General features: G+C 42.9%; 1 protein-coding gene and 1 pseudogene across 4 annotated transcripts in view; one reads left to right on the forward strand and one right to left on the reverse strand.

Annotated features, from left to right (window-relative positions):
* Nucleotides 1–19,700, reverse strand: part of SAXO1 (stabilizer of axonemal microtubules 1) — a 117,662-nt gene that overhangs the window by 81,904 nt on the left and 16,058 nt on the right. The gene's annotated exons all lie outside the window — the stretch shown is intronic.
* Nucleotides 16,165–18,251, forward strand: LOC103219405 (26S proteasome regulatory subunit 6A pseudogene; annotated as a pseudogene).

Consider the following 19,700-nt stretch of genomic DNA (forward strand, 5'->3'; position numbering starts at 1 on the left):
ACTCCTCAAAAGAAGACATTCATACAGCCAACAGACACATGAAAAAATGCTCGTCATCACTGGCCATCAGAGAAATGCAAATCAAAACCACAATGAGATACCATCTCACACCAGTTAGAATGACAATCATTAAAAAGTCAGGAAACAACAGGTGCTGGAGAGGATGTGGAGAAATAGGAACACTTTTACACTGTTGGTGGGATTGTAAACTAGTTCAACCACTGTGGAAAACAGTGTGGCGATTCCTCAAGGATCTAGAACTAGAAATACCATATGACCCAGCCATCGCATTACTGGGTGTATACCCAAAGGATTATAAATCATGCTGCTATAAAGACACATGCACATGTATGTTTATTGTGGCACTATTCACAATAGCAAAGACTTGGAATCAACCCAAATGTCCATCAGTGACAGACTGGATTAAGAAAATGTGGCACATATACACCGTGGAATACTATGCAGCCATAAAAAAGGATGAGTTTGTGTCCTTTGTAGGGACATAAGTGCAGCTGGAAACCATCATTCTCAGCAAACTATCACAAGAACAGAAAACCAAACACCGCATGTTCTCACTCATAGGTGGGAATTGAACAATGAGATCACTTGGACATGGGAAGGGGAACATCACACACCGGGGCCTATTATGGGGAGCGGGGAGCGGGGAGGGATGGCATTGGGAGTTACAACTGATGTAAATGATGAGTTGATGGGTACTGATGGGTGCAGCACACCAACATGGCACATGTATACATATGTAACAAACCTGCACGTTGTGCACATGTACCCTAGAACTTAAAGTATAATTAAAAGAAAAAAAAAAAAAAAAAGAGATCCACCAGCCTTGGCCTCCCAAAGTGCTGGGATTTCAGGCGTGAGCCACTTTACCAGGCCTACATTTTTAATCTTCAAACAAACAAACAAACAAAAAACCTTACGTAAAAGTTGAGACCTAGTAAGGTTTATTTTCACTTACCTGCACCTTACCCTTCCCAGGAGGTTCTAAATCTCCTCAGGTAACCAGTGCCACGTGCAGTAGAGGGGTGGCCCTGGCACACCATCATGGCCACATTTTTAGGGCTGGAACTCACATTTCCTACATGCTTCTGAATCAGTCTTTCCATCAATCTCCCTTCTGATGAGAAATAAAAGATAATCCAGGGGCTATTTGCTGTTTATTTACACACTTCTGGTCCTACTAAACAAATACCCCATATAACCAGGTTCCATATTTCTAGGAAAAAAAAAAAAAAAAAAACCCTATAGTCTTTTAGAACCTGGCCAAGAGTGTTAGGAGCAGAAAGATCCTGACCACTCAAAACACTGAAGTTGTCCCAAAGCCTTTACATATGAGTCCTGGTACAGGCCCTTCTGTACTCTACTCCTTTATGCAGAAATATATTATTTGGCTAGCTGACTCTTGAGAATGGAAGCAACTTATTTTAAAAATAGGGGTTAAAAAAGACAATTACAGGCAGGTAAACTTTTCAAAGAAATCAAGAAGGTATACAGCAGTATTCTAGGAAATTTTCTTTCCATGTGATTACCAGGGGCAGTAAGGAGGGGAAACTTTTTCCTTTCTCAATAGGACCACATAAAGGAAAGCTTCTGTTAGACCCAATTACTATAATTAAAACCAAATATTGAACATTTAACTATATGCCAGGCTCTACATTAAGTGCTTGACATACATTACCTCATACAATCAATCTTTTCAATATCCCCATTTTACATATCAGGGAACTAAGGCCCAGAAAGGTTTTAAAAAGTTCACATCTGTCTAACCCCAGAGCGTCTTCTCTAACCTCTTCACTACACTATAATATCCTGCATTGCTTTCCAATTGTTTTATGTAGATGTTTCAGTTGCATAGATTTTAAACTCCCTTAAAAAGTAAAAATTAAGTCTTCTACTTATCCTAATAGCACCCTAAACCTAAGCCAAGTTCAGAGCACTAAAAAAGCTTTTAAATACATGCGTGACTGAACTTCAGTATCAAATAACTCTTTTTCTAACTGTCCTATTTCTCCAAATCCTATCAAACTACCTGCTGAGGCATTTGAGCCCACTGCCACTTTCTAATGAGGAAGGCAAGAATGGGCACAACCCCACAGTGTCACTAAACACTCATGACCTGCTTCATCCCTTGTACTGGGAACCCGAAGGCCATAGATGACTTAAACAAAACATGGCTGAAGGAGACACGCCCGGTGCACATGCAGATTGCCCACTAACCTGAGTGCATGAATAAAACTTATCCAAAGTTCTTCTCAGCATCCAAGTTCCTTGTGTGCCCAGAGCTAAGCCCTAAATTGTAGGGCCCAAGGCTAAGTCAACATCCTAACTATAGGCAAATTGGTGGCAACTAGGTCAAAACTAGGATTCAGATAGATAGATACATAGATTCAGTATTAGTTTTACCTAAGGGAATATAGCTATGTTATTCAACCCAAACCGATGAAAAAAAATTACCAGTTTTAACAACCAAAGCCAGTTTTTAAATAACTCAAAATCTAAGTATGACACCTATGAACCACTTCAGCTCTTTCTTCCTCCCTCCTCTTTTTTCTCAAATTTCCATATTCTTACTAAACCATTTCAATTTTACCAGTATGAAGAAGAGACTTTTTTTTTTTTTTTTTTTTTTTTTTTTTTTTGAGATGGAGTCTCGCTCTGTCACCAGGCTAGAATGCAGTGACACAATCTTGGCTCACTGCAACCTCTGCCTCCTGGGTTCAAGCAATTCTCCTGCCTCGGCCTCCCGAGTAGCTGGGACTATAGGCACACGCCACCACACCCGGAAAATTTTTGTATTTTTAGTAGAGATGGGGTTTCTCCATGTTGGCCAGGATGGTCTCAATCTCTTGACCTCATGATCCGCCCACCTCAGCCTCCCAAAGTGCTGGGATTACAGGCGTGAGCCACCACGCCCAGCAAGGATAGATTTTTTTTAACGAGAGAGGAAAAAAGATGAGGCAAAGAGATGTTTGTTTTGTTTTGACCAAAGGCAAACAAAGAGGAAAACAAAACAGAGAAAATAAGATTTAGAGCCTTTTTCATTCATCTATACCTACTTACCATCTGGGGGTTAAGAGCTAGTTTTATTTTCTGAAACCTTTGCGATCTCTTTAGGAGCAGTTAGAGTGCTAAGGAGCCTCACCCCAATCCTCCCCAAATCCTTAGGCCTGAATTATTAAAATAATTTGTAATAGATAAGTAGGACCTGGAGTGAAAAATGCTACATGTGAATGTAATCAACTCTGTGGTGTTGGTATATCTAAAGATATGTAAATGTGGCACGAACCATATGGGGGATGGTGGGCACAGGGTTATATGGGCCACTCTACTGAGGTACCTACAAGCACTGTCTGGATAAGGAGGCCTGGCAGAGGGACTCAACCCATCCAGTCCCTAATCTCAGAAGGATACATCAGAACACCACGGCAGAACCTCAAATGTGCAAATGGCAGCATTCCTCTTTCTTAGAACTCGGACAAGCAACTTGTGATTAGCTCCTACTTTTAATTTTTCTAAACAGAAAGTACACGGTGACCAGCAAAAATGAGTTTCTAGACATCCTCAGTAGATCTGTCTCATTCTAAATAAATTGGCATTTCAGTTTACACAGCAGTCTGTATTAGCCAGGGTAATATTAAGGGAGGCGCTGCGGAATTCAGGGGATGCTCTCTCAGGGTACTGACAAAAATCAAGATTCTGCACCAACAAAAAGCACTATCAAGTAATGCTAGGCTGTGAGGTTGTTTCTACAGGTCGCGCTTTTCTCTAGAAACAACCCTGCCTCATCAGGCCTCTGCCAACCTTCCACAACCTCCACCTAGGCTGAAGGTGGCTCCAGATGCTACACACAGGCACCTCTTGCATGCCTTTTCATCAACCTGGCCTTCCAGATAGATCCTGGAGGGGAACCACACCAAAAAAAAAAAAGAATTTGTGAAAGACCAGTACAAGGCATAAGTCATGCCAATTCAGCACACAAAATGCAGGTGGGTGCCTAAAGATCTTCACCACTGGGCAAGTAACAAGTCAAGCTATAATAGCAGATTGTGCAATGCCAGTCCCTTTTACTTTCTTAGAGATTAGATTGCCCTCTTGTGGGAAATAGGAGGGTAAAATTTCACAGTATTTCCCCCTATCTTTTTCCATGATGGCTATAGATAGAACACATCCTGTCTCAGGGCAAGAGCTGACCATTACCATTTAGGAATGCAGTCACAATACTGTCATGTCTTTTGATTTTTCAGAAGAAACTAGAAGTATGGATTTTTTATTTTATTTAATTGTATTTATTTATTTTATTTATTTATTTTTGAGACAGAGTCTGGCTCTGTCACCCAGTCTGCAGTGCAGTTGTACAATCTCTGTTCATTGCGACCTCTTCCTCCCGAGTTCAAGCGATTCTCCTGCCTCAGCCTCCTGAGTAGCTGGAATTACAGGCATGAGTCACTACGCCTGGCTAATTTTTGTATTTTTAGTGGAGATGGGTTTTCACCATGTTGGCCAGGCTGGTCTCAAACTCCTGACCTCAGGTGATCCAACTGCCTTGGCCTCCCAAAGTGTTAGGATTACAGGCATGAGGCACTGCGCCCAGCCCAGATATTTAAAACTCATGAGATTTTACATGTTACCAACCAATATCCACTTTTTAGAAAAAAATATTTAGCAGGCACCCAGTTCGTGAGCTGGGCATATTAGTCTGTAACAGAGTCTGGTGAGTCTGAAATACAGGTTGTCAGTATAGTTAATAACAAGGTGTGAGTAAAGTTAGTATATACAGAGAGTTAAGCGTCCTCAGCATAGTTTGGTGAGCCTGGAACACAGGCAGCATGGTGGGGAATGACAGGGAAGGTAGACTAGGGGCTTAAGGGTAGACTTTGTTCTATAATCAATGGAGAACTATCAAAGGCTTTAAATTGGCAAAATCACCGGGTACGGTGGCTCACACCTGTAAATGCAGCACTTTGGGAGGCTTAGGCAGGCAGATCACTTGAGGCCAGGAGTACAAGACCAGCCTGGTCAACGTGGTGAAACCCCATCTCTACTAAAAATACAAAAACGTAGCCAGGCGTGGTGGTAGGCGCCTGTAATCCCAGCTACTCAGAAGGCTGAGGCACAAGAATCCCTTGAAACTAGGGGGCAAGGTTGCAGTGAGACGAGATTACGCCGCTGCACTCCAGCCTGGGCAATACAGCAAAACTCCGTTTCAAAAAAAAAAAAACTTAATTAAATTTTAAAAATAAAAAATAAATTGGCAAAATTACCTGATTGGAGTTTTAGAAAAATTGCTGTTAGAAGTATCATTGACTAGCCCCAGATAGAGCAGGAGTGAAAATAGAAACAAGTAGCTCAAAGAAGCCACCAAACAGACTTCAAAACTACAAGATGCTTTGTCAGTGGATGGGATCTTCTTTCATAGATTTAAGACTTCCTCTGAGAGGGGCTTAGAGGCTCAGGAGGTCCACAGCTTTGTCACAGGTATTACCTACCTGTTGTCTCCTCCATCCCTGGAGAACAACCAGAATGTTGGACAACATCCAATCATAGAGGCTCTACATGAAAAATAAAGCCAGTGCCGCTGAGGGTCAGTGTTCCCTCTTTATCCCGGGGTTAGGAAGTCAAGACCATGAACAAGACCACTCAAGAGACCTGGGACATCGGGAAAGTATAGAAACCTCCCTGAGAGGCTTCTCTAATACTGAAGCGGGTGGAGAGTAAAAGGTCCTTTCCTGAGAAAGATGTAAGGCAAATCAGAGCTCAAAACAAGAGAGAGTACTTCCTGCTGCTGATGGTGAAGGGCAATGAGTGCTGGTGTCACATGTCAAAGCTGGTTCCACACAACCCCTTCCAAAAAAGCCTAAGAACAGACAGCATCTTTACCTTGCTTCTTTTTAATCGATGACTAGAAAGATTTGGAAGTCTTAAAACTGTATCCCTTCCTATGTCAACCAACCTGGAGTACAATGGCAGATCATGGCTTACTGTAGCCTCAAGCTCCTGGGTTCCAGCAATCCTCATTCCACAGCCTCCAGGTAACTGGGACTACAAGTGTGCACCACCATGCCTGGCTAATTATTTTTGTTTTTTTGTTTTTTGTTTTTGAGACAGTCTCATTCTGTCACCCAGGCTGGAGTGCAGTGTTGTGATCCCTGCTTACTGCAAGTTCTGCCTCCCGGGTTCAAGTGATTCTGGTGCCTCGGCTTCCCAAGTAGCTGGGATTACATGCATGCACCACCACGCCCGGCTAATTTTTGTATGTTTAGTAGAGACAGAGTTTCACCACGTTGGCAAGGCTACTCTCGAACGCCTAACCTCGAGTGATCCACCCACTTCTGCCTCCCAACGTGTTGGGGATTACAGGCGTGAGCCATCGCACCTGGCCCATTTATTTATTTATTTGTTTGTTTTTAAGAGACTGAGTATCACTATGGTGCTAGTCTCAAATTCCTGGCCTCAAAAGATCCTTCTGCCTCAGCCTCCCAAGTTGCTGGGATTACAGACATGAGCCATGGCACCCAGACACATTTAAAAAAAAAAAAAAAACAAACAAAAAACACCACACATCTTTATGTTTTGGGGGTTGACACTCAATGAAGTAGCCGTGTGTTTTTTAAAGTGTGGTCCATCACCCACCTGCATCTGAGTCACCAAGGTTGTCAAAACTTGCAGATTCCTGGGCCTCAGACCCACAGAATTAAAATCTATGAAGTAGGGACCAGAAATCGGCCTCCTTCAAACAGTTCTCCAGTTGATTCTCAGGTACAATGAAGGCTGAGAACACTGAAGATTCAGACATTCACATGCAGGGGAAGGGGACCATCATGAGAAAAGCTTTGTCACTCTCTAAGGACAATAATATAATATCCATTCCTGTGATAAAGCCATTAATGCAAGGCTATGAAAGCATAACCCAGCCAGGCGTGGTGGCTCATGCCTGTAATCCCAGCACTTTGGGAGGCCCAGGCAGGTCTCATGAGGTCAGGAGATAGAGACCATCCTGGCTAACACGGTGAAAACCCGTCTCTACTAAGAATACAAAAAAATTAGCCAGGCGTGGTGGCGGGCGCCTGTAGTCCCAGCTACTCAGGAGGTTGAGGCAGGAGAACAGCGTGAACCCAGGAAGTGGAGCTTGCAGAGAGCCAAGATCGTGCCACTGCACTCCAGCCTGGGCGACGGAGCAAGACTCTTTCAAAAAAAAAAAAAAAGAAAAGAAAAGAAAAGAAATTAGCTGGGCGTGGTGGTGCATGCCTGCAGTCCCAGCTGCTTGGGAGGCTGTGGCAGGAGAATCACTTGAACCCAGGCGGTGGAGGTTGCAGTGAGCCGAGATTGCGCTACTGCACTCCAGCCTGGGTGAGGGAGCAAGACTTCATCTCAAAAAATAAATAAAAGCATAACCCACGGCTTGAGAATGCTTCTAGCCCAGTGATTCTCAACTGAGGTTCTCAAAACTGAGGTCAATTTTGGCCCCAGGAAACATGTGGCAACATGCAGACACATTTTTGATTGTCAAAAGTGGGGTAGGTGCCACTGGTCTCCAGTGGGTAGTGGCCAAAGATACTGCTAAACACCCTACAATGCACAGGACAGGCCCCACAACAAAAACGCCCATTGGTGCCACAGATTAGAAACCATGCTGTAGCCTAAGTTGAGCCTTTTCATAAATGAACACAGAAATGTAAACAAACATTATTTTTAGCCAGCCATTTTCTTTTAGCTACCTAACATCTGACTTTTTTTTTTAAGCTACCTAACATTTTTTGAGGTGCCTTTCATTTGATGAATTCCCACCACATTCATCTTGTGGCAGGCAGTGTTCACCTGCCACTACAGAAACCAAGAAGTGAGGCACCCCTCCCACTCCCCACCCTTCTTCTGTGAGGCCTGAGCATGTGACCAAGGCCTGGCTGGTAAGAAGCTCCCCTCTGCAACTTTAATGTAGACAAATAGGACCTGGCAAGGTGGCTCATGCCTGTACTCTCAGCACTTTAGGAGGCAGAGATGGGCAGATTGCTTGAGCCCAGGAGTTTGAGACCAGCCTGGGCAACACAGTGAGACCCTGTCACAAGGCAAAGGCAAAAGGCAAAGGCAGAAAGAAAAGAGAAAGAAAAGAAAAAGAAAAAAAAAAAAAAAAAGGCCAAGTGATGCCAAAAAATCTGGAGTGACACTGGAGAATACAAGCGGAGGGACAAGAATTGAAAAACTACCTATTGGGTACTCTGCTAACTTCCTGAGTGACAGGTTCAACCGTACCCCAAACCTCAGCATCACACAATATACCTTCATAACAAACCTGCACACATGCTCACAGAATCTAAAATAAAAGATGAAAAAAGAATTTTTTTAAAAAAACTGGGGTGACAGTGAAGAATTCATTCTACAGACAGGGACACTGGCAGTGCCAGGACATGGCCAGTGACAGCTGTTGCAGATACAGCATGCTGCGCCAGAGCAGCCCTCAGCGGCCGGCTCGCCAGTCTCTGCAGAGTGATTTGGACTGTGGCTCTGGTCTCCTGGCCTCTCCTGTACCTGTCCATATTCCAACCTTGCCTCTCCACACTTCTGCAAACTGCCCCACAGCCTTCTTCTTAAACAAGCCAGTGTCCATTTCAGTTACTTCAACCAAGAATCCTGAATAATATAACCATTCCAGGAGCTTTCCCTAGTCCATCATTTAAAAATATCCACGCCTGGTGGCGGGTGCCCGTAGTCCCAGCTACTGGGGAGGCTGAGGCAGGAGAATGGTGTGAACCCGGGAGGCAGAGCTTGTAGTGAGCCGAGATTGCGCCACTGCACTCCAGCCTGGGTGACACAGCAAGACTCCGTCTCAAAATAAAAAAAAAACCACGGAACTATTCTCCATGTTTTCCCTTTTTATTGTACTGCATCATGTAAAGTTATTTATGATTCTTCAAATTCTTTTTGGGGAAGAAAAGCCTCTTAAAATTCACTTCTAGATAGAGCAGTAGAAGAGAAACAGGAAGGCTTGATTCATGTAAGTGTCAGAATTTCAGGAACTGCCATGGTTGGCAGGAAGGTGCAAAGAAGGCTTCCAAGACCAGAACCCAGTTTAGGAAAGGCTCCAAGATGGGTGTGAAGTGGGACATCTTAGAGAGCAACATGGGTCATTCCAGCTTTGCAACGGAACATGTTTCAAAAGTCAATACACGGCTGTTGGAAGCCTGAAATACATTTCTCACAACGTATTGCTTCACGTCATGGCTAGAGTCCCAGGCTAGCCCACAAAAGCCTCCTTAACGTGAACTGCTACATGCAGACATAATCAGGGACGTTGTGGAAGCAACAGATGAAGCTTTTTAATACACTACCCAAAAGTTATCCAACGGCTCTCAGGAAAGCAGAGGCACCAGGTAAAAAGGCAGATGCAGTAGGAGCAGTGCTTAGAGACAGGATGCTAAAGTCTGGTTATGTGCTTTATATGTTAAATATAGATGCCTTAAGAAGTCTCTTAATTTTCTTGTTTTTTTTGGGTGCATATGGATCTCAGCTTATTTTTCCTATCACATGTACCCATAGTTCTCTGTAAGAGCTTCTCAAGTCCAATAATCATATTAAAATAAATAATCTTCTTTGCTGAGACATTAATGACCAAAAAAAAAAAAAAAAAAGGCTCTTCTGTCTTTCCAGAAATCTGGGTTTCTAGTGTTGAAAGTGACCCTAGAGATAATTTTGTCAAACCTCCTGTCCAATGCCAGAGCCCTTTCCATAGCATCTCAGACACACACCCAGCTCAAGGGTCAGAAAAATTCTATTTTGGCCAGACATGGTTCGCTCGCACCTGTAATCCCAGCACTTTGGGAGACTGAGGCGAGTGTTTAGCTTGAGGTCAGGAGTTCAAGACCAGCCTAGCCAAAATGGCGAAACCCCACCTCTACAAAAAATACAAAAATTACCCAAGCATGGTGGTGCATGCCTGTAATCCCAGCTCCTCGAGAGTCTGAGGCAGGAACAATCACTTGAACCCTGGAGGCAGAGGTTGCAGTGAGCCCAGACAGCACCACTGCACTCCAGCCATGGTGACAGTGAGACACTGTCTCAAAAGAAAAAAGAAAGAAAAAATAGACCAATTCAATTTCTTATGGTTCTAACTGCTACAAAATTCTTTATTAGTATTGACCCCAAATCCACATGTGTCTTGGTTCCACATTCTGAACAATCCAGAACAAGTAAAAGCCGTCTTCTGTAGACGACAGCATTGGAATACTAGGTTATTATCCATCCATCTCCTGCTGTTGTCATGTTCAAGTTTTCTCACTTTCAGAATGCATTCCCCATAACCTAGCCATCCTGGTCACCAGCAGGTATATCAAAAAAATAAAAAGTGTCCACATGGAAAAGCATCTTTCAGTTGTGATCTGACAAGGCAAAAGTCCAGTGAAGTAATTACGTCTGCTAACCTGGACACTCTAGCTCCACTTAGCGTGAAACTAAGTTAATGCTTCTTCACAGCCACATCATACCATCAGATCACATAAAACTGTAGCTAAGTAAAACCCCAAGACCTTTTCACAAACTGAAAAGGCCAAGATAAACCACCTCCATTAAGACTATGTGTAATTGATTTTTCATCCCAAACGTCAAACTTCATGCTTACTCTTGCTAAGTTCCAGCTTGTTTGGGGCCCAGCATTTCAGCCTGTCAAAATAATCTTTTTTTTTTTTTTTTTGAGACAGGGTCTTGCCTTGTTTCCCAGACTGGGATTCAGTGGTGCGATCTCAGCTCACTGCATCACTGCAACCTCCGCCTCCAAGGCTCAAGCCATCCTCCCACCTCAGCATCCCCAGTACCTAGGACTACAGGCACGCACTACCCATAACCAGCTAATTTTTTGTTGTTGTACTTTTTGTAGAAACAGGGTTTCACCATGTGGCCCAGGCTGCTCTTGAATTCCCAGGCTCAGGTGATTTGCCCACCTCAGCCTCCCCAAGTGCTAGGATTACAGACGTGAGCCACTGGGCCTAACCAAGATAAGTTTGAATCTTCATTCTGTCACCTATTATGCTTCCTATGTTCTTCTCATTTTGTGTTCTCAGCACATTTGATAAGGGTGTCTTCTGTGTCTTCATCCACGTTTTGATTAAAAATGAACAAGACAAAGCTAATAAGAGAGTTCTAGGGCATGGGGATATTGTTCCAGTATCACTAACAATGGTAATATTATTCTAAGCAGGTAAAAAGCAATCCATTGACACTCTTTTGGCCTGCTTGTTCAATGACCCGGGAATCCACCTAGCCTAATACTATCATCCAACCCATCTTTCACTAACTTTATCCACAAGCATATCTTGGCAAGAATCTTTGGAAGGCCAATTGTTTCCTCTTAATTATTTTCTTCCTGTCTACATCCTTATAACCTAAAACAGCTCTCCTCTAGCTGCCCAGTTTGTTCTATGTAACCCCACTCCTCCTGGTGCTCAGCTTATTAGACCACAGGAGACAGCCTGATGCCAGAAGAGCCACCTGTCACAGGCTGGACCCAACCAGGTGCTCTTTTCTTTGGAATTTGGAAACGGCACATTAAACTCTTCAGTTCTCTGAAATGAGAAGCGGTACGATGCTAGGGCTGGGGCAACCACAGCCAGCCAACATGCAGAGGAAGTCAGAGTGCCCAGAAGAAAACAGATCAGACACCCCAAGAGCCATGAGGTCCGAGAAAGACACATACTACCAACTAGCCATTCAATTCTGGAGAAGTCAGGAAAACATCTGTCCACCTTCAGGTCTGTGCCCCATGTCCCCTTTTCCCTGACTTCTCTGGAGGTCACCAGCTGAGGCTAGAGAAGACCTCTGCAGAGACCTTCAGGGCCCTGACATGGAAGTTGTCTGGACCTGGAAAAACACCACTATAGATGGTGGGAACCTCACTGCCTGAGGATCACTGATTTTTGAAAGTCTAGAGATGTTAAAGGTTCACAAGGCTTATAAGTAATTAAATCCAGGACTGCAGTCCCAACAGTCATTGCATGTTCTTCCCCTAATATTACTCGCTGCCCTCCCATTTGAAGCAAGATAAAAGAACAAAGTATTCAATTGACTCTGCTCTTCATTTGGAGCTGTTGTTCACCGATGGTATGTAGATTTTCTTATTTGGAAAAGACTTGAAATGCATTATACTTGAAAGAGAAATTGGACTGTTATGGGGAAAGCTTGTGATTTTTAAAAATAGTTACTGCATAATGTAGTTTATAAAAGTTAGTTATTGACCAGCACTGGGAGCAACTTAACTGATTTTTTACATTACAAACTCAATTTGTTAACATTAGAATGAGGGGCTTTTGGATTGTCTAGATATTTAAAACATAAGGATATATTTTGCTTAGTGGCTAATTTGACAGTCATTTAGAAACACTGTTCTTTCCTTTTAGAGAAACAACCAGAGAAACTTCAAAGTTTCTTTGAACAAGATGGTAAAGACAAAAAAAAAAAAAAACAGAATAGTAGGGTATGCTATGCAGGGAGTTTGTCTTTAATCCCCAGAGTCATTGAATACTTACAAAGTTCTAAACTGAATAGCAACTTAACCTTAGTGTTTGTTAATGTCAGTCTGAACTCACAAAGCCTAATAAATGCTAGACTCAAATGTAGACATCCCAGAAAGGGCAGAGAGCCTCCCAGAGTATAAAGAGCACATGAAGTCTTTGCAGACCATTCTTATCATCCAAATTTAATCAAGCCCCCCAAACACCAGATTACATCCCCCTGAGTTAATTCTTTGAGGGCATTTTGTATTACCTGCAAGTTAGTAAACAAACATAACTCTCTTCTCTAGAGTACCAGCTCCACAGAGCTTCTGGCAGGATCTCCCACTCAGACTCAAGTGTTCTGGCAAGTATGCTTCCTCAGGCTTCATTGCCTAGAACACAGACCTTTATGCTTATTTAGTAACATCTACCTATGCCTTACTGTGGATGTTATAGTTCTATAACAATATCACATTGTTCTACCTGCGTATTTAATACTGATTCAATCCCCTCAATAACTCTGTGAGTCAGGTTCTATCTCTATTTTACTGATGAGAACACTGAGATACAGAGAAGCAGAAACTTCACTGTGAAATGGTTCAACATGACACAGCTAGGGAGTGGAAAGGCTGGGATTTGAACCAAGATAGTCTGGCTCCACAATCTGCACTTGGAACCTCAATACTCTGCCACTTCTCATAGTAAATCATGACTTAATCATTTGTTGAATCAAGTTAATAAAAAGGACAAGAATGGAATGGAGATAAAATATATTTAATGAAGTATTAGCAAACTACAAATCCACTCAGAAAAACCAAAACATTAACAGATTTAAAGTCAACCTAATTCAGATATTGGGCATTTCTGACGAAGCAAGAAGGAAAGAAGGAAAAAAAGAAAGGAAAGGAAAGGGGAGAAGAGGGGGGGAGGGGAGGGAGGGGGGAGGGGAGGGAGAGGGGGGAGGAGAGGGGGAGGGGAGGGAGAGGGGGGAGGGGAGGGGAGGGGGAGGGGAGGGGAGGGGAAGTGAAGGGAAGTGAAGTGAAGGGAAGTGAAGGAAAGTGAAGGGAGGGGAAGGAAGGAAGGAAGAGAGGGGGAGGAAGAAAGGAAGGGAGGAAGGAAGGAAGGAAGGAAGGGAAGAAGGAAGGAAGGAAGGGAGGAAGGGAGGGAGAGAAGGAGGGAGGGAGGGAGCCAGGCACAGTGGCTCACACCAGCACTTCAGGAGACTGAGGCAGGAAGATTGCTTGAGCCCAGGAGTTTGAGACTAACCTAGGCAACATAGTGACATCTCATCTCTGTATTTTAAAAAAGAAGAAGAAAAGAAATTCTACTCTTTTAAGGCTTTTTTGGGAGGGGAGAAGACTGTTTTATCTGTTTTACTATCAGCTCAAAATCCATCCATGGCTCTTTGCTGGTGAGTTCACATTCTGAGACATGTAAGGGTCCCTCTGCAACTTGCCTCCAGCAAGCTTCTGGCACAATCTCCTGGCAGGCTGAAGTGCTCAGGTGGACATGATGTCTTCCGTGTCTCTCTGACAGCCATGCCCTGCAGCAGAGGCAGTCTCACTCAACTCCAACATACCCTTTTCCTCCAGGGCCTGTGCTCCTCTCCCACCGGTGTGAGGATTAGGTGGGAGAGGAGCACAGGAGAAAGATAAAATGGTTTGCATATGCTCCCACAGTTAAAAAGTGGCAGAGCCAGCATTTGAAACCAGGCAGTCTGACTCCAGCTTCACTTTCCTCATTACTTCTCCATCCTAAAGCCTTCCTCGGCTACCCGCTCCCAAAGTGCCTCTCCCACCCCTCACATCCTACATCACTTGTTTTATTGGTCTCATTCATCTAAGGGTAGCTATTTCCACCTCTCCACCACCCATCCTGAGACATGTCATCTTTCCAAATAAACTGTAAATCACTTGAAGGTCAGTAATAAATATTTTAATAGCGATGGAGGGAATGGTGTTTAAAACTGCCCACTACAGAACAGAATTAGAACATGTTACTCTGAACGGATCCATCATCAGACTATAAGGTCGAATAGATCATATTTACTGCTGTAATTTGAATATGAAGTTGTACTCTAATTTAACAATATCTGAAATATGACATATACCCATTTGTCCTTATTTTATAAGGTGAAAGGTATTTATGAACAATTAAACATTAATTCTGATATCAAAGGCCATTTTTAAGGAGCATAACATACTTATGAAAAGTACATGAAATCTACAATAAAAATTCAATCTTAAAGTAAAAGTTTTTCTTTTTTTTTCTTGGCATTTCTATCTGGATTCTGCTAAAGATAAGTCATCAGCAAGTATCTGTTAAAGGATGTTCTTTGTCTCTTTTTTCCTTAATCAGAATTTATGAAGTCAATTTTATTTAAATTAAAAATAAGAATTCTTCTTAAAACATGTAATATCAAACCGAGTCCTCAATTTTTTTTTTCCTTCCTCTTAATTTGTAACAGAGACTCTAAGAAAATAAAATCTAAGGTTAAGGAAATTTCCATCAATGTGAAGAAAATATTTTCCAAAATTAAAATAACAAGTTCCTCCCTGGTTAACATAGCTGATTTAAGTTGCAGATACATGGCTGCCCCTGAGATCACCTTCCTCTGCAAGCTTTGTGAAAGGGCCAAATCCACATCCTTTTCAGCAATTTTTGAGTCCTCTATGGGACTACCTTTTTTTATGAAATGCTGCACATACTACCAATGCTTCATAAATATTTCATGATACATTACCCAGTCCTGGAATTTCCTGCAAGATTGCACAAAATCTTTAAAATTGTGCACTGTAAGCCATAAAATAATCAGATATAAAAGTAAGCTCTATCAATCCCTTCATTAACAATTTTTTTACAAGAATTTTAGAAAAAGCAGTGTTACTACATTTTATTCTCAGGAGTAAGATTTGCTATTTATATTACTTTACTAAAAGGCTTTTAGAATTACACTTATTTTTTTATATCAGATACTATTTTCTTAGTTGGACAAGAGCCTTCATATGGTACTCTAGAGTCAAAAATGGCCCATTGTGGGAGTTGGGGGCACTAATTAAGTTGGTTAATGGATACAAAAATACAGTTGGATAGAAGAAATAAATTCTAGTGTTCAATTATACAGTAGGGTGACTCTAGTTATAATTTGCCATATATTTCAAAATAGCTAGATTATTTATAAGGTTCCCAATACAAAAAAATGATCAATGTGTGAAGTGACTGATATGCTAATACATATTATATGCATATATCAAAATGTCACTTGGACCCCAGAAATATGTACAATCATTATGTATCAATTTTTTAAATGGTCCAGTGTGACTCAAAAACAGACTGGACTGTAAATTTTAACACCTAGCACAGTGTCTGATACCCAGTAAAAGATGAATAAAATTTAATTGATTGACCTGAATTGTGCCTGAAGCTTGACAAAATGTGTTCCCATATATTAAAATTAATCTCAATGTTTCTATTTCCTCATCTGTAAAATAGAGCTAGAGACCGCTAAGATCCCTTTCAGCTTTAAAAGGCTGATTAACATTTTACTTTATCTACAGCAGCCCTGCCTTGTGCCACCCACTCCCCACCAAACCATAGTTTCAAATTTAGTCATCTGGGAAAGAACAGCTCAATAGACTGAAAACATCCCCAGGGAAAAGACAGGCTAAAATCAAGGAATCAACTTTCCAAACTAAACAATGGTCCTCATGTTGAGGGACTCACAGTAAGATATTAATATATGGGAAAATATTTTTTGAATTTTCAAAATACTATAAAGATGGAAGGTGGTTTAATATTATAAAACTCTGGGCCAGGAGTGGTAGCTCACACCTGAAGTCTCAGCACTTTGGGAGACTGAGGTGAGTGAATCACAGGAGTTCAAGACCAGCCTGGCCAACATGGTGAAACCCTATCTCTACTAAAAATACAAAAACTAGAAGAGAAGATGGCGACCGTGTGGGATGAGGCCAAGCAAGATGGAACTGGGGAGGAGGTGCTCAAGATGTCCATGGAGATCATACACACACACAGCTTCTGGACAGTGAGATCAAGATCATGAAGAGTGAAATGTTGAGAGTCACCCACAAGCTCCAAGCCATGAAGGACAAGATCAAAGAGAACAGTGAGAAAATCAAAGTGAACAAGACCCTGGTGTACCTTGTCTCCAACGTCATCAAGCTCCTGGATGTTGATCCCAATGACCAAAAGGAGGATGGTGCCAATATTGACCTGGACTCCCAGAGGAAGGGCAAGTATGCTGTGACCAAAACCTCTACACGACAGAGGTACTTCCTGCCTGTGATTGGATTGGTGGATGCTGAAAAGCTAAAGCCAGGAGACCTGGTGGGTGTGAACAAAGACTCCTATCCGATCCTGGAGATGCTGCCCACAGAGTATGCCTCGCGGGTGAAGGCCATGGAGGTGGATGAGAGGCCCACGGAGCAATACTGTGACAATGGGGGCTTGGACAAGCAGATCCAGGAACTGGTAGTGGCCATTTTCTTGTCAATGAGAAGTTTGAGAACTTGGGGATCCAACCTCCAAAACGGGTGCTGATGTATGGGCCCCCAGGGATGGGAAAGACTCTCCTGGCCTGGGCCTGTAGGGCACAGACTAAGGTCACCTTCCTAAAGCTGGCTGGCCCCCAGCTGATGCACATGTTCACTGGAGATGGTGCCAGGCTAGTCCGGGATGCCTTCGCCCTGGCCAAGGAGAACGCGCCCTCCATCATCTTCACTGATGAGCTGGATGTCATAGGCACCAAGCACTTTAACAGCAAGAAGTCCGGGGACAAGAGGTGCAGAGGATGATGCTAGAACTTCTGAACCAGCTGGATGGCTTCCAGCCCAACACCCAAGTTAAGGTAATTGCAGTCACAAACAGGGTGGACATCCTGGACCCCGCCCTGATCCGCTAGGACAGCCTGGACTGCAAGATCGAGTTCCCAATGCCCAACAAGGAGGCTCAGGCCAGAATCATGCAGATACACTCCCAAAAGATGAACATCAGTCCTGACGTGACCTACGGAGAGCTGGCCCACTGCACAAATGACTTCAATGGGGCCCAGTGCAAGGCTGTGTGCGTGGAGGCGCCTATGATCGCACTGCGCAGGGGTGCCACGGAGCTCACCCATGAGGACTACATGGAAGACATCCTGGAGGTCCAGGCGAAGAAGAAAGCCAACCTACAGTACTACGCCTAGGGCGCAGCAGGCCAGCCCCGGAATCGCGGCTGAAGTGCGCAATAAAAGATGGTTTAGGGGCAAAAAAAAAACAGAAAAATACAAAAATTAGCCGGCTGTAGTGGTGGGTGCCTGTAATCCCAGTTGCCGTGGAGGCTGAGGCAGGAGAATGGCATGAGCCCGGGAGGCAGAGGCTGCAGTAAGCCGATATCGCACCATTGCACTCCAGCCTGGGTGACAGAGCAAGGCTCCGTCTCAAAAAAAACAAAAAAAAAGTTATAAAACTCTGAAGGGTAGCATTTTTTCAATATCAGGAAATGCTGGGGATAATCAGATGCAATTGGAAGCATTATACTCCCATATACAAGTTATTCTATTCAAAGCACTCCCCCACCATGTGGCTTCTGAAGTCAAGATAATTAAGTGGTACATTACTTTCAAAAAAATTTTTAGATGCTGGCCTTACTGTATTTCTACAAACCACAAATACTTTGCTTATTTGGTGCTGATTATGTTGAAAATAGAATATTATGACATTTTATGGTAATAATTCCAATCGCAAGATTTTGATCATCAAGGAAAGGAGCAGAGTGTTGTTATGGAGGCAAAGCCTTGAGCTCGAAGCAGTAAAATACGTCTGATTTTTTTTTAGCCCAGCAAAGCTCATTACAAAGTTTTACGAGTGGTTGGAATCTTTAAATTTAGACATTTGAAACACTTTTCACTTTGTAATCTGTCATCTACTCTGAAAGGCGTACCACTTTCCTGAGCTCTGCTGGACCCTAAACTCTAATTGCTCATTTTAGAAAACTTAAGATAAATCTATTTAAAAATAAAATAAAATCCAGAACTCCAAAGATTTTGCTTTTCCATTTAGGCTGATTTGTTTTAACCCGCAGTGAGAATTGATCAGGAAAAGTCTGCCATCTTGTGGCCAAATATAAGAAATTGCTCCAAGAGAGTCACCCATTGGTGGCTTTTCCCTAGCAGCCTTCGGCAGCTGCTCCTGCAGACGGACACCTTATTATTCAGGCCTCTGAGCATCTCCAGAGCCCCCGCACCAACAAGTACAATGTCCTCAAAAGTTAAAGTTGAAAGGACATTAAAGAATTATTTGCTCAAAAAAAAAGCTTTGGAAGAAGAGAATGTGGGAGAGAAGGGGGAATAAATGTGCCTCTCTCCCTCCCTGGCAGCCCTGAGGGTCTCCACAAATCTCCAGTGACGCACTCAGGAACCCCGGTCTCCCCCTCCCACTCAAGGGCACTGTCTCCGACTTCTTCACACACTCTTGTCCTCCAGACTTCCCATCGCTTTTTCCCAGGACCTCAGACTGGAAAAGCCAAATATAGACTTCTACCGCTTAGAAAATACCTATAAAATTCCTCACTCCATCCCAACCAGTCACTGAGCGGATTTAATTGGGGTGGGAGAGATCAAGAGTTCCAAGATAATGAGACTCAAGATCAGTGTTGTCCAACAGAACTGTCTGCAGTGATGGAAATACTCCATACCTGCATGGGCCGGTGTGGGAGCTACTGAACACTTGAAAGGTGGCTTGTGCAGTTGAGGAACTGAATTTTTAGTTTTATTTAACTTTCATTTATTTAAATGAAATTGCCACAGCTGGCTACCATACTGGACAGAACAGCTCTAAATCTTACTTTCCTAACCCAGTCCAGCATGTTATGACCTTGACAAACAAAAAACGCAATCCGTTCATTCAAAAACATACGCATCGGCTGTTATAAAGAAAACCGTATGTTGCTGTAACACAATGCACACACAAAAATAGAAAATATCTGTTTTCCCAGCATATATATAATTAATCAAGGATATAAAGCATGCCGATGCATAATTAGAGGATGAGAACACAGGGAGCGGGGTTCTTCTTTGATGGGGAGCCACAGGGCTGGGTTATTGGGGAACTTGCAAGTGAAACAGGATCTTGCAAGTCCAGCAGGAGGAGGGAACATAGGTATTTTAGAGAAAGGGCAAGGGTAAGGATCAGAGAGGGGAGATCCGGA

Source organism: Chlorocebus sabaeus, chromosome 12 (assembly GCF_047675955.1).
Source record: "Chlorocebus sabaeus isolate Y175 chromosome 12, mChlSab1.0.hap1, whole genome shotgun sequence".
NCBI classification, from domain to species: domain Eukaryota; kingdom Metazoa; phylum Chordata; class Mammalia; order Primates; family Cercopithecidae; genus Chlorocebus; species Chlorocebus sabaeus.